The following is a 14395-nucleotide window of genomic DNA, read 5'->3' on the forward strand; positions in this document are numbered from 1 at the left end:
GTGTGTGTGAAGACCCCCCCAGGGGTTAGGAAAAGCGGGGGCGGGGCCACAGCTAGTAATCAGAGTGTCCGAGGGGCAGGGCTTGCAGCACCAGTGGGCGGGGCTGAGCCCGGATCTCCCTGATTGGCTGAAACTCTGCCCCATTGTTAAAGCTGATTTCTTTCAAACTCCAGGAGGAAACTGGACCTTTCTGTTGTGGCTTTAAACAGATGGAACCCTGAAGGTGGAGCAAACATTGCAACATTTGTTTGTGAAATGTATTCATTCAGGACAGACAGCAGGGATTATTGCAGGAAATAACACAATGCAGTGAGAAAGGAAATGCAGTGGATGTTGTGTAGATGGATTGTCAAAAGGTGTTTGATAAGGTGCCGGACAAGAGGCTTGTTGATCAAATTAAGGCTCATGGTATTAAAGGGAGTGGGGCCGAGTGGAGAGGAAGTTGGGTAAAGGGCAGAAAACAGAGAGTAGTGGTTAATGGATGTTCTTCAGACTGGAGGGATGTAAACAGTGGTGTCCCCAGGGTCAGTGTTGGGACCAATGCTCTTCTCAATACGGAGAAATGATCTGGGCTTGGGTGTATGGGGCATACGATCAAAATCTCCAGGGAACACCAAAAAGGGCCCATGGCCAACTGTGAAGAGGACTTTAAGTGCCTTCATTGTCAATACACAGGTTAGTAATTGGGGCAGGTAGATGTGAAATGAAATTTAATGCAGAGAAATGTGCTGTGATAGATTTTGGGAGGAAATGTACATTAAATGGTAAAACTTTCAATGGAGTAGAGGAGCAGAGAGATTTAGGGTTGTAAGATTCTAGATAATTCCTTATCTTATTAAGGATTGAGAGTCTAGTGTTAGAACACAAGAACATAAGAAATAGGAGCAGGAGTAGGCCATCTGGCTCCTCGAGCCTGCTCCACCATTCAATAAGATCATGGCTGATCTGATCCTGGCCTCAACTCCACTTCCCTGCCCTCTCCCCATAATCCTTGACTCTCTTAATCTTTGAAAACTCTGTCTATCTCCACCTTAAATATATTCAATGATTATTATTAGCAATTTTAATATCTTAAGAAATATAATTTGACCAGATTCTCTGTGCTCTACCACAACTGATGTCCTAGGGGTAACATTTGCTAATGCAGTTCGGGAGTGTTTAAACTAATATGGCAGGTGGATGGGAACCTATGCAGCGAGACAGGGTAAAGTAATATGGAGTCAGAAACAGATGGCAGAAAGGTAAAAAGCAATAATGGAAGGCCGAGTAAACAAAGGCAAGAAACAAAAAGGGCCACACTACATCATAATTCTAAAAGGACAAAGGGTGTTAAAAAAACAAGCCTGAAGGCTTTGTGTCTTAATGCAAGGAGTATCCATAATCAGGTGGATAAATTAACTGTGCAAATAGATGTTAACAGATATGATCAGATTGGGATTACAGAGACGTGGCTCCAGGATGATCAGAGCTGGGAACTCAACATCCAAGGGTATAAAAACATTCAGGAAAGATAGAATAAAATGAAAAGGAGGTGGGGTTAAAGAGGAGATTAATGAAATAGTTAGGAAGGACATTAGCTTGGATGATGTGGAATCTATATGGGTAGAGCTGCAGAACACCAAAGGGCAAAAAACGTTAGTGGGAGTTGTGTACAGACCTCCAAACAGTAGTAGTGATGTTGGGGAGGGCATCAAACAGGAAATTAGGGGTGCATGCAATAAAGGTGCAGCAGTTATCATGGGTGACTTTAATATGAATATAGATTGGGCTAACCAAACTGTAAGCAATACAGTGGGAGGAGGATTTCCTGGAGTGCATAAGGGATGGTTTTCTAAACCAATATGTCGAGGAACCAACTAGGGGAGAGGCCATTTTAGACTGGGTGTTGTGTAATGAGAGAGGATTAATTAGCAATCTCGTTGTGCGAGACCCCTTGGGGAAGAGTGACCATAATATGGTGGAATTCTACATTAGGATGGAGAATGAAACAGTTAATTCAGAGACCATGGTCCAGAACTTAAAGAAGGGTAACTTTGAAGGTATGAGGCGTGAATTGGCTAGGATAGATTGGCGAATGATACTTAAAGGGTTGACAGTGGATGGGCAATGGCAGACATTTAGAGACCGCATGGATGAACTACAACAATTGTACATTCCTGTCTGTCGTAAAAATAAAAAAGGGAAGGTGGCTCAACCGTGGCTATCAAGGGAAATCAGGGTTAGTATTAAAGCGAAGGAAGTGGCATACAAATTGGCCAGAAATAGCAGCGAACCCGGGGACTGGGAGAAATTTAGAACTCAGAGAAGGACAAAGGGTTTGATTAGGGCAGGGAAAATAGAGTAGGAGAGGAAGCTTACAGGGAACATTAAGACGGACTGCAAAAGCTTCTATAGATATGTAAAGAGAAAAAGGTTAGTAAAGACTAACGTAGGTCCCCTGCAGTCAGAATCAGGGGAAGTCATAACGGGGAACAAAGAAATGGCGGACCAATTGAACAAGTACTTTGGTTCGGTATTCACTAAGGAGGACACAAACAACCTTCTGAATATAAAAGGGGTCAGAGGTTCTAGGTTCAGAAGGAGGAACTGAGGGAAATCCTTATTAATCGGGAAATTGTGTTGGGGAAATTGATGGGATTGAAGGCCAATAAATCCCCAGGGCTTGATAGTCTGCATCCCAGAGTACTTAAGGAAGTGGCCTTGGAAATAGCGGATGCATTGACAGTCATTTTCCAACATTCCATAGACTCTGGATCAGTTCCTATGGAGTGGAGAGTAGCAAATGTAACCCCATTTTTTTAAAAAAGGAGGGAGAGAGAAAACGGAATTATAGACCGGTCAGCCTGACATCGGTAGTAGGTAAAATGATGGAATCAATTGTTAAGGATGTCATAGCAGCGCATTTGGAAAGAGCTGACATGATAGGTCCAAGTCAGCATGGATTTGTGAAAGGGAAATCATGCTTGACAAATCTTCTGGAATTTTTTGAGGGTGTTTCCAGTAGAGTGGACAAGGGAGAACCAGTTGATATGGTGTATTTGGACTTTCAGAAGACTTTCGACAAGATCCCACACAAGAGATTAATGTGCAAAGTTAAAGCACATGGGGTTGGGGGTAGTGTGTTGATGTGGATTGAGAACTGGTTGGCAGACAGGAAGCAAAGAGTAGGAGTAAATAGGTACTTTTCAGAATGGCAGGCAGTGACTAGTGGGGTACCGCAAGGTTCTGTGCTCGGTCCCCAACTGTTTACACTGTACATTAATGATTTAGACGAGGGGATTAAATGTAGTATCTCCAAATTTGCAGATGACACTAAGTTGGGTGGCAGTGTGAGCTGTGAGGATGCTATGAGGCTGCAGAGTGACTTGGATAGGTTAGGTGAGTGGGCAAATGCATGGCAGATGAAGTATAATATGGATAAATGTGAGGTTATCCACTTTGGTGGTAAAAACAGAGAGACAGACTATTATCTGAATGGTGACAGATTAGGAAAAGGGGAGGTGCAACGAGACCTGGGTGTCATGGTACATCAGTCATTGAAGGTTGGCATGCAGGTACAGTAGGCGGGTAAGAAAGCAAATGGCATGTTGGCCTTCATGGCGAGGGGATTTGAGTACAGGGGCAGGGAGGTGTTACTATAGTTGTACAGGGCCTTGTTGAGGCCACACCTGGAGTATTGTGTACAGTTTTAGTCTCCTAACTTGAGGAAGGACATTCTTGCTATCGAGGGAGTGCAGCGAAGGTTCACCAGACTGATTCCTGGGATGGCGGGACTGACATATCAAGAAAGACTGGGCTTGTATTCACTGGAGTTCAGAAGAATGAGAGGGGATCTCAGAAACGTTTTAAATTCTGACGGGTTTAGACAGGTTAGATGCAGGAAAAATGTTCCCAATGTTGGGGAAGTCCAGAACCCGAGGTCACAGTCTAAGGATAAGGGGTAAGCCTTTTAGGACCGAGATGAGGAGAAACTTCTTCACCCAGAGAGTGGTGAACCTGTGGAATTCTCTACCACAGAAAGTTGTTGAGGCCAATTCACTAAATATATTCAAAAAGGAGTTAGATGTAGTCCTTACTACTTGGGGGATCAAGGGGTATGGCGAGAAAGCAGGAATGGGGTACTGAAGTTGCATGTTCAGCCATGAATTCAGTGAATGGTGGTGCAGGCTCGAAGTGCCGAATGGCCTACTCCTGCACCTATTTTCTATATCTATGTTTCTATCAGAGTAAACATGCAAGTCCCGTGTGTCCACAGTAAATGACACGAGGTCAGCCCACTGGATGGAACCTCGGGTGCCCTGAGCTTGATCTCCGGTGTCTTCAGTCCCGACTGCCACCTTACATCAGTCTCCCCTCACTTTTATACCCTGCAGTGATCCACCTCTGGCACCAGACTCTTCTTTGTCTTCGCTGATGGGTTTTGGCAGGAAGCTGGGAAAAGACAGCTGGAATTTCTCTAATCTGTGATTTACAAGGACACTTTCCCTGGTTCACAGCAGTTACTTTTCTTCAGTAATTTTCTCATTATCCCTAAACTCCCCTGCCTGCTGTTAGTTGTTATTTTTTAGTTTCACAATTATAGGTATAAACATCACACATTATAATCTAATCTATTGTGTTACTCACTCTGGTTTGAGCTTACATTGTGGTTACTAACAGACAAACCCTGTTCTTTCCCCTGATCTGATTACAGATTCCAACAGTGGGTTCAGTGAATGGAATGTCTTATCAGTGTTGCCATGGCGACCTGTCTGCAGTGAATCGATTGTTTGACTTTCTAACTCAGACTAAACTTCTCTTTCCCATGATACACATTATATCAGCCAGTTTATGTCAATGTGTTTTAGCCATGTTATGTTAATATCTCTAAAACCTACAAGGGGATCAGATACACAAATCTTTAAAAGTGCGAGGGACAAGTTGATAAAGTGGTTTAAAAAGCACATGGGATCCTAGGTTTTATAAATAGGGGTGTGGAGTACAAAAGGGCAGAGGTCATGTAAACCTGTACAAATCATTGGTTAGGCTACAGTTCGAATATTGTGTCAGGCTTTAGGGCATCTTACACCAGGAAGGATGTCAAGGCCATGGAGAGGGTGCAGAGAGATTCACTGAGATGATACCAGGGACAAGAGCCTTTAGTTATCAGGGGAGATTGGAGAAATTGGGACTCTTTTCATTAGAACAAAGGGGAATTGGAGATCTGAGGGAGGTGTTCAAAATTTGATCAGGTAAATGAGGATAAACTATTTCCACCAGTCGGTGAGTCAGTAACTCGAGGGCATCAAATTCAAATCATCACCAAAAGGCTCAGACCCAGAAAGGAACTATCGAACACTCTGTACAACAATATTCGGGACACTCACTGTCCCTCCGGATCTGTGTCCAGGGAGAAGCTGATGGGTTTCTCTTATCTTTGGGTTAAATTTTGCTCTCATCGAGGTTATGGATGTCAGTACTGGGGAAATGGGATATTCTGAGCACCTAGTGTCTGCCTAAACACTCTCCAGTCAGGTACAGCACGGGTTAGATACAGAGTAAAGCTTCTGCCGCACTGTCCCATCAAACACTCCCAGGGCAGGTACAGCACAGGATTTCAACCGAGGCCCCATCAACCCTCAACCAATATCATTCAAACAGATTATCTGGCCATTGCTGTTCATGGCAGCTTGCTGTGCACAAATCATCTGCTGCATTTCCGATACTACAACAGTGAATGCACTTCAAATGTACTTTGATATTGTTGTACTTCATTGGCTGTAAAGCACTTTGGGACATCCTGAGGTCATGTGAGGTGCCACATAAGGACAGGTCTTTGTTAAATGGAGGAGAAAAGCTCCAAAAAAGGAACAGTTGGTAACAGGACAACAATTAGTCTCCTCTTATATTGGAAAAATCAAGGAATTGACAAAATGTGTGTTGGAACCAAAGCTGAGTTATTTGTCAGATATCCAGAAAATTAAACTCCGGCCCAGTTTCAGGGGAAACAAAGCCCAATTGTCAGAATGAACAAGGTTCAGTCCCGATGTGATTAACAGCAGAATCCAACCCTGCAGTCACATGTGAACTCGCTGGTGTTTCAGCCGGTTAGATGGATCAGAGAATCCCTTCCCACACACAGAGCAGGTGAACGGCCTCTCCCCAGTGTGAGTGCGTTGGTGCATCATCAGATGATTTCTGATTTTAAAGCTCTTATCACAGTCAGAACATTTAAATGGTCTCTTATTGGTGTGAACAAGCTGGTGTACAGTGAGGTTGGATGACTGAGTGAATCGCTTTCCACACACACAGCAGATGAATGGTCTCTCCCCTGTGTGGCTACGTTGGTGTATCATCAGCTCCATTTTGGTTTTAAAGCTCTTCTCACAGTCAGAACATTTAAATGGTCTCTTATCAGAGTGAACAACTTGGTGTGCAGTGAGGCTGGATGAACGAGTGAATCTCTTCCCACACTCTGAGCAGGTGAACGGCCTCTCCCCAGTGTGAGTGCGTTGGTGCATCATCAGCTGATTTCTGCTTTTAAAGCTCTTCTCACAGTCAGAACATTTAAAAGGCCTCTTATTGGTGTGAACAACTTGGTGTGTAGTGAGATTGCATGACTGAGTGAATCCCTTCCCACACACAGAGCAGGTGAACGGCCTCTCCCCTGTATGAAAAGATTGGTGTCTCATCAGACTATTTCTGCTTTTAAAGCTCTTCTCACAGTTAGAACATTTAAAAGGCCTCTTTCTGGTATGAATAAGGAGGTGTGTAGTGAGCTGGGATAACTGAGTGAATCCCTTCCCGCTCATGGAGCAGGTAAACAGCCTCTCCCCAGTGTGTACTCGCTGGTGTCTCAGCAGATCAATTTTGGTTTTAAAGCTCTTCTCACAGTCAGAACATTTAAAAGCTCTCTCATCAGAGTGAACAAGTTGGTGTGACAGTAGATTCGCTGAACAGGTGAATCTCTTCCCACACACGGAGCTGGTGAACGGCCTCTCATCAGAGTGAACAAGTTGGTGTGACAGTAGATTCGCTGAACAGGTGAATTCCTTCCCATACACGGAGCTGGTGAACGGCCTCTCGTCAGAGTGAACAAGTTTATGGCGCCTCAGCTCCCCGGAGCTTTTAAAGCACTTCCCGCAGTCCGGACATTTAAAAGGTCTCTCGTCAGTGTGAACTCGCTGGTGTGTCTTCAGCTGGGAAGAAATAGTGAATCCCTTCCCACACACGGGGCAGGTGAACGGCCTCTCCCCGGTGTGACTGCGCCGATGAATTTCCAGCAGGGACGGGGAACGGAATCCCTTGCCACAGTCCTCACATTCCCACGGTTTCTCCGTGGTGCGGGTGTCCTTGTGTCTCTCCAGGTTGGATGATCAGTTGAAGCCTTGTCCACACGCACAACACGTGTACGGTTTCTCCCTGCTGTGAATGGTGCAATGTTTTTTACGGCTGCGTAACTGGTTAAAGCTCTTTCCTCAGGCAGTGCACTGGAACACTATCACTCGTGTGTCTCGGTGCTTTTCCAGTCACACTAATGTTTGAAATCTTTCCTCACAGACAGAACAGACAAACATTTCTCCTTCCACATTCAAAGGCCAATGATATTCAGGTAACGATGAATCGAGTGACTCGGTCAGATCTTGATGTGATGTTTGGTTTGAGTTTCCCGTCTGTAAATCCTCCCCTTCTAATACGCTATAAAAGAGTGTACAAAAGTCATCAATGTAAGTCCAGGGTAGGTAGAAAATCTAAACAGACAATTCCAGCTTCTATGGAATATTCTTTCCTCTTTTGTTCCCACAAATATGTGATCCAATCAAACTAAAAGAAGCCAAAATAAGCAACAAAAGCAAAGGGCACCTTCCCAACTGAACCAGAATGTTGTTCCCAGTGTGTATGAGACACTCTATACCCTGAGGTGTCACCGTCGCGGAAGGCATCAAGGAACCAGTACACACCGCATGCTCACTCTCCAGGGCCATCCGGGCACCGACAAGGCAAAAGACCACAAGAATTAGGTGCAGGAATAGGCCATACTGCCCCTCGAGCCTGCTCCACCATTCAATAAGCTCATGGCTGATCTTCAAACTCAGCTCCACCTTCCTGCCCTATCTCCATATCCCTTGATACCCCAGAGTCCAACAATCTATCTATCTCAGTCTTGAATATACTCAACACCTCAGCACCCACAGTCCTTTGGGGTGGAGAATTTCAAAGATTTACAACCCTCTGAGTGAACAAATTCCTCCTCATCTCATTCTTATAATGGCCAACCACCTTATCCTGAGACTGTGGGCCCTATTCCTAGATTCTCCAGCCAGGGGAAACAACCTCTCAGCATCTACCCTGTCAATGCCCCTCAGAATTTTACATCTTTCAATGAGATCCCCTCTTATTCTTCTAAACTCCAGAGAGTATAGGCCCATTCTACTCAATCTCTCCTATTAGGACAATCCCCCCATCCCAGGAATCAATCTGGTGAATTGCACTCCCTCTAAGACAAGTAGACCCTTCCTCAGATAAGGACCCCAACACTGTGCACTGCAGGTGTGGTCTCACCAAGGCCTTTTACAGTTGTAGCAAGACTTCCTTATTCTTGTACTCCAACCATCTTGCAATAAAGGCCAACATGCCTTCCTAATTGCTTACTGTACCTGCATGCCAGCTCTCTGTGTTTCCTGTGCGAGGACACCTAAATCTCTCTGAACACTAACATTTATTAGTTTTTCACTTTTTAAAAAATATTCTGTTTTTCTATTCTTCCTACCAAAGTGAATAACCTCACATTTCCCCACATTATGTTCCATCTGCCACCTTATTGCCCACTCACTGAAACTGTCCATATCCCTTTGCAGGGTCTTTGCGTCCTCCTCACAGCGTACTTTCCCACCTGGCTTTGTATCGTCAGCAAACTTGGATACACTGTACTTGATCCCTTCATCCAAGCAGGGAGGTCCTGCTGCAACTGTACAGGGTATTGGTAAGGCCGCACCTGGAGTACTGCGTGCAGTTTTGGTCACCTTACTTAAGGAAGGATATATTAGCCTTGGAGGGGGTACAGAGACGATTCACTAGGCTGATTCCGGAGATGAGGGGGTTACCTTATGATGATAGGTTGAGTAGACTGGGTCTATACTCATTGGAGTTCAGAAGGATGAGGGGTGATCTTATAGAAACATTTAAAATAATGAAAGGGATAGACAAGATAGAGGCAGAGAGGTTGTTTCCACTGGTCGGGGAGACTAGAACTTGGGGGCACAGCCTCAAAATATGGGGGAGCCAATTTAAAACCGAGTTGAGAAGGAATTTCTTCTCCCAGAGGGTTGTGAATCTGTGGAATTCTCTGCCCAAGGAAGCAGTTGAGGCTAGCTCATTGAATGTATTCAAATCACAGATAAATAGATTTTTAACCAATAAGGGAATTAAGGGTTATGGGGAGCGGGCGGGTAAGTGGAGCTGAGTCCACGGCCAGATCAGCCATGATCTTTTTGAATAACGGAGCAGGCTTGAGGGGCTAGATGGCCTACTCCTGTTCCTAATTCTTATGTTCTTATGTTATGTTCTTATTATGTTTAATATAGATTGTAAATAGCTGAGACCAAAGCACTAGCACCCCACTAGTTACAGCCTGCCAACCGGATAATAACCCGTTTATCCCTAATCTCTGTTTTCCGTCCGTTAACCAATCCTCTATCCATGTTAATATATTACCCCCAATTCCATGTGGCGCATCAAATGCATTTTGGAAATCCTGCAATATTACATCCACTGGTTCCCCTTCATCCACCCTGCTAAAAAGGTAATAAATTTGTTCAACGCGATTTCCCTTCCATAAAATCATGTTGACTCTGCATAACCAGACCATGATTTTCTAAATGCCCTGTTACCACTTCTGTAGTAATGGATTCCAGCATTTTCCCAATGACTGATGTCAGGCTAACTGGCCCGCAGTTCCCCGTTTTCTCTCTCCCTCCTTTCTTGACCGTGGAAGTGAGGCAGGCAGCCAGAGTGACCCATCCCCGGGCCCCGCCCATTCTGGACCTACAAGTTGCTGTTTTAGCCAGGCCCAGGAGAAGAACCTCTGTCTTACCCACCCTCACTCCGCACCGGGCGACCAAAGATTAGGAGCACAGAGCTAAAGTGTAACCAAGAGTTAAGGAGCAGCCCCTTCAGGTAACTATCGAGGGGCTGCAACCTCTCACACTGAATATATACATGGCCCATGGACTCCTCTAGGCCACAAACATCACAGACGGCCTGGGAGTAGGATGAAGCAGAAAAAGAATGCGTATGACAGATGTCAAGTCGAGAATACATCTGAGAGATCTAACGGTTTATGTGCACAAATCATTGAAGGTGGCAGGACAGGTTATGAAAGCAGTTCAAAAAGCTTACGGGATCCTAGGCTTCATGAATAGAGGTACAGAGTACAAAAGCGTGGAAATTATGATCAACCTGTATAAAAGACTGGTTCGGCCTCAACTGCAGTAGTGTGTCCAATTCTGGGCACCACACTTTAGGAGCGATGTGAAGGCCTCAGAGAGGGTGCAGAAAAGATTTACGGGAATGATTCCAAGGATGAGGGACTTCAGTAATGTGGATAAACTAAGAAGCTGGGGTTGTTCTCCTTAGAGCAGAGCAGATTTAACAGAGGTGTTCAAAATCATGCGGGGTTGGACACAGTAGATAGAGAGAAACTGTTCCCATTGGCGGAAGGGTCAAGAACCAGAGCAAGTGGTCAGGATCCGGAATGCACGGCCTGAAGGGGTGGTGGAGGCCAAGTCAAAAGGGAGTTGGATAAGTACCTGAAGGAGGGAAATCTGTAGGTCTAGGGGGCAAAGGCAAGTGAGTAGGACTAGCTGAGGTGCTCTTGCAGAGAGCCGGCAAGGGTTTGACAGGCCGAATGTCCTTCAGTGCTGTAACCATTCTTGATTCTAACGACACCCAGCTCTACCTCACCACCACTTCTCTCAACCCCTCCACAGTCTCTAATTTGTCAGACTGCTTGTACGACATCCAGTACCAGGTGAGCAGAAATTTCCCCGTCACAAACTCCGGTCTCTAGCCACCAACTCCATCCCTCTCTCTAGCATCTGTCTGAGACTGAACCAGACTGTTCGCAAACTTGGTGTCATATTTGACCCTGAAATGGGCTCCGAGCACATATCTGCACCTTAATTAAACCACCCATTTCCACCCCCATAACATTGCTCGTCTCCGCCCTTGCCTCAGCTCATCTGCTGCAGAAGCCCTCAAGCAGGCCTTTGTTACCTCTAGACTTGACTACTCCAACAAACTCCTGGCTGGCCTCCCACAATCTACCCTACGTTATCCTGAGGTCATCCAAAACTCGGCAGCCCATGTCCTAATTCGCACCAAATCCCGTTCATCCATCATCCCTGTGCTCGCTGACCTACACTAGTTCCATTTTGCAACACCTCAATTTCAAAATTCTCATCCTTGTTTACATATACCTCCATGGGTTCGCCCCTCTCTATCTCTGTAATCTCCTTCAGCCTCATAAGCCCACATCTCTCCATTTATCTGATCTCCTCAAATTCTGCCCTCTTGAGGATCCCTAATTATAAACACTTAAACCATCGGTGGTCCTGCCTTCTGTTGCCTAGGCCCAAAACTCAAACTCCCTCACTCTGCAGGTAGGAGGTTTAGAGGGTAAATTTCTTCACCCAGAATTTAGTGGGAGTCTGGAACTCACTGCCTAAAAGGATGGTCGAGGCAGAAACCATCATAACATTTAAAAAGTACTTGGATCTGCACTTGAAGTGCCGTAACCTACAGGGCTACAGACCAAGAGCTGGAAAGTGGGATTAGCCTGGATAGCTGTTTGTCGGCCGGTATGGACACGATGGGCCGAAATGGCCTCCTTCCATGCTGTAAATTTCTGTGATTCTATGATTCTAAATCTTTTCGCCTCGGTGACAAATTATAACACTCCTGTGAAGTGCCTTTGGATATTTTACTACATTAAAGGTGCACTATAAATAGAGGCTGCTGCTGTGAGGTGATGAAGAGCCTGTTGCCCAGGTTACTGCTGTGAGGTGATGAAGAGCCTGTTGCCCAGGTTACTGCTGTGAGGTGAAGAGCCTGTTGCCTAGGTTACTGCTGTGAGGTGATGAAGACCCTGTTGCCTAGGTTACTGTTGTGAGGCGATGAAGAGCCTGTTGCCTAGGTTACTGTTGTGAGGTGATGAAGAGCCTGTTGCCCAGGTTACCGCTGTGAGGTGATGAAGAGCCTGTTGCCCAGGTTACTGCTGTGAGGTGATGAAGAGCCTGTTGCCCAGGTTACCGCTGTGAGGTGATGAAGAGCCTGTTGCCCAGGTTACTGCTGTGAGGTGATGAAGAGCCTGTTGCCCAGGTTACCGCTGTGAGGTGATGAAGAGCCTGTTGCCTAGGTTACTGCTGTGAGGTGATGAAGAGCCTGTTGCCTAGGTTACTGTTGTGAGGTGATGAAGAGCCTGTTGCCCAGGTTACCGCTGTGAGGTGATGAAGAGCCTGTTGCCCAGGTTACCGCTGTGAGGTGATGAAGAGCCTGTTGCCCGAGTTACCGCTGTGAGGTGATGAAGAGCCTGTTGCCCGAGTTACCGCTGTGAGGTGATGAAGAGCCTGTTGCCTGGGTTACTGCTGTGAGGTGATGAAGAGCCTGTTGCCCGAGTTACCGCTGTGAGGTGATGAAGAGCCTGTTGCCCGAGTTACCGCTGTGAGGTGATGAAGAGCCTGTTGCCCCGGTTACTGCAGTGAGGTGATGATGCACCTGTTGCCCAGGTTGCTCCGTCTCGCGAGCATTGGGATCCCAAAGCTCCGCCCACTCATTGTTCCTGCCCAAGGTGGCCGCGCATGCGTCGTGACCCCGCCTTGTGCAAGATGGCGGCCAGTGATACCGCTGACCCGGGCCTGTCACCGCGGGGCAAACACGAGGCCTGTGGACTCTGATTCCGCGCCTGAGGCCTACACCGGGTGTTTATTAAGCTCCCCGGCCCAACCACGGGTCCACATCCTCCCCCGCGCCCACAATCTCCTACCGCCTTCCCGAAACGTCTCTTCGACCAACGTCTGCTGCACCAGCCGCGCATGCTCATTGAGGGAGATCCGGGCTCAGCCCCGCCTCTTACTCACTCCGATTGGTTGGAGGACCAACCGCCCGCTAGGTCCTCCAGCTCCGCCCCCGCTCTTCCTATTGTTCCGGAGCTGGCGTCAATCGCCCGGGCAGTGTGAGCTGAGCATGCGCAGAGCGAGCACTGGAGACACATGGAAGCTGAGACGAGCTCAGGCTGGAGCCGGACTCTACACCGGGTGAGAATCAGGGGGCGCAGGGGAGTCATCGATCGGCAAGTGGGCGGGGAGGCTTCATAAACAACTGGTGTAGGCCGCAAGCCCCGAGTAATAACCCGGAACTCCCGCGTTTGCAGCGACGGATTTTTTTCTTCCGGTAACAGGCCCGGATTAACCACCATCTTTGTGCAGGAAGGCGGGAAGGTTCAGAGTGCAGCCCGCTCGCTTCACGGCGTAACCGCGCATGCGCAGCCAACTTGGCAGGACAACAATTAGTGGGTGGGGCTCCAGTGCCCAGGACTGAAATCATTGTCTCATTTATTTTATTCCCACTCTCCACAAATCGTATTTCTCACCATCTCTCCTGAAGGCGTTGGTAAGTGCCCAGCTTATGATTTACATCCCACACAATTCTAACAGAAGAGCCCCAGAGCTGGGTCCCCTTGTATACTCCCAGGGTTAGACTCCCCATGTTCAGTCGCAGGGTTAGACTCCCCATGTACAGTCCCAGGATTAGAATCCCCATGTACAGTCTCACGGTTTGAATCCCCATGTACAGTCGCAGGGTTAGAATCCCCATGTACAGTCCCAGGCTTAGAATCCCCATGTACAGTCGCAGGGTTAGAATCCCCATGTACAGTCCCAGGCTTAGAATCCCCATGTACAGTCCCAGGTTTAGAATCCGGCGCACGGAAGTGGAAATTAGGCTTCAGTGTTACAAGTTTCATCGGTTACAGCCTTATAAAATGTTTGTGGTCAGGTATTCAAATACCCGGATAACTCTAATCCTGGGTTTAAAGGAGGGGAGAGTTGTGTTTAAATCAAATAGTTTTTTGGAGATTTTCTGAGAGAAGAATCTGGTCAGTTTGAAACTCTGAAAGTGAAATAATTGGTTGGAAATTTCCAATTAGTTGTTTTTGACCAGGGAGGAGGAATTCTGTAACAAGGAAAGAACCGGGCAAGATTTGAAAGGTTTTAACAAAGAGTTCGAGAGACTCTTAAATTTGGGATCTTTATTTTGTCCACTCGAGGAGTTAGATAACAAACTTCCTCATGGGAATGTAGAGCTGGAGTATTAGGCCGTGATCTGTTTACATGTTCATCTTCTGTTAAATACATTTTCT

At 46.5% G+C, this 14395-nt stretch overlaps 2 protein-coding genes across 2 annotated transcripts in view; both read left to right on the forward strand.

Annotated features, from left to right (window-relative positions):
* Positions 1 to 14395, forward strand: part of LOC139274101 (zinc finger protein 420-like) — a 506104-nt gene that overhangs the window by 390762 nt on the left and 100947 nt on the right. The gene's annotated exons all lie outside the window — the stretch shown is intronic.
* The window catches only part of LOC139273552 (zinc finger protein 208-like), a 115756-nt gene that overhangs the window by 99701 nt on the left and 1660 nt on the right, over positions 1 to 14395 (forward strand). The window lies entirely within an intron of this gene.

Source organism: Pristiophorus japonicus, chromosome 9, assembly GCF_044704955.1.
Source record: "Pristiophorus japonicus isolate sPriJap1 chromosome 9, sPriJap1.hap1, whole genome shotgun sequence".
Taxonomy (NCBI): Eukaryota; Metazoa; Chordata; class Chondrichthyes; family Pristiophoridae; genus Pristiophorus; species Pristiophorus japonicus.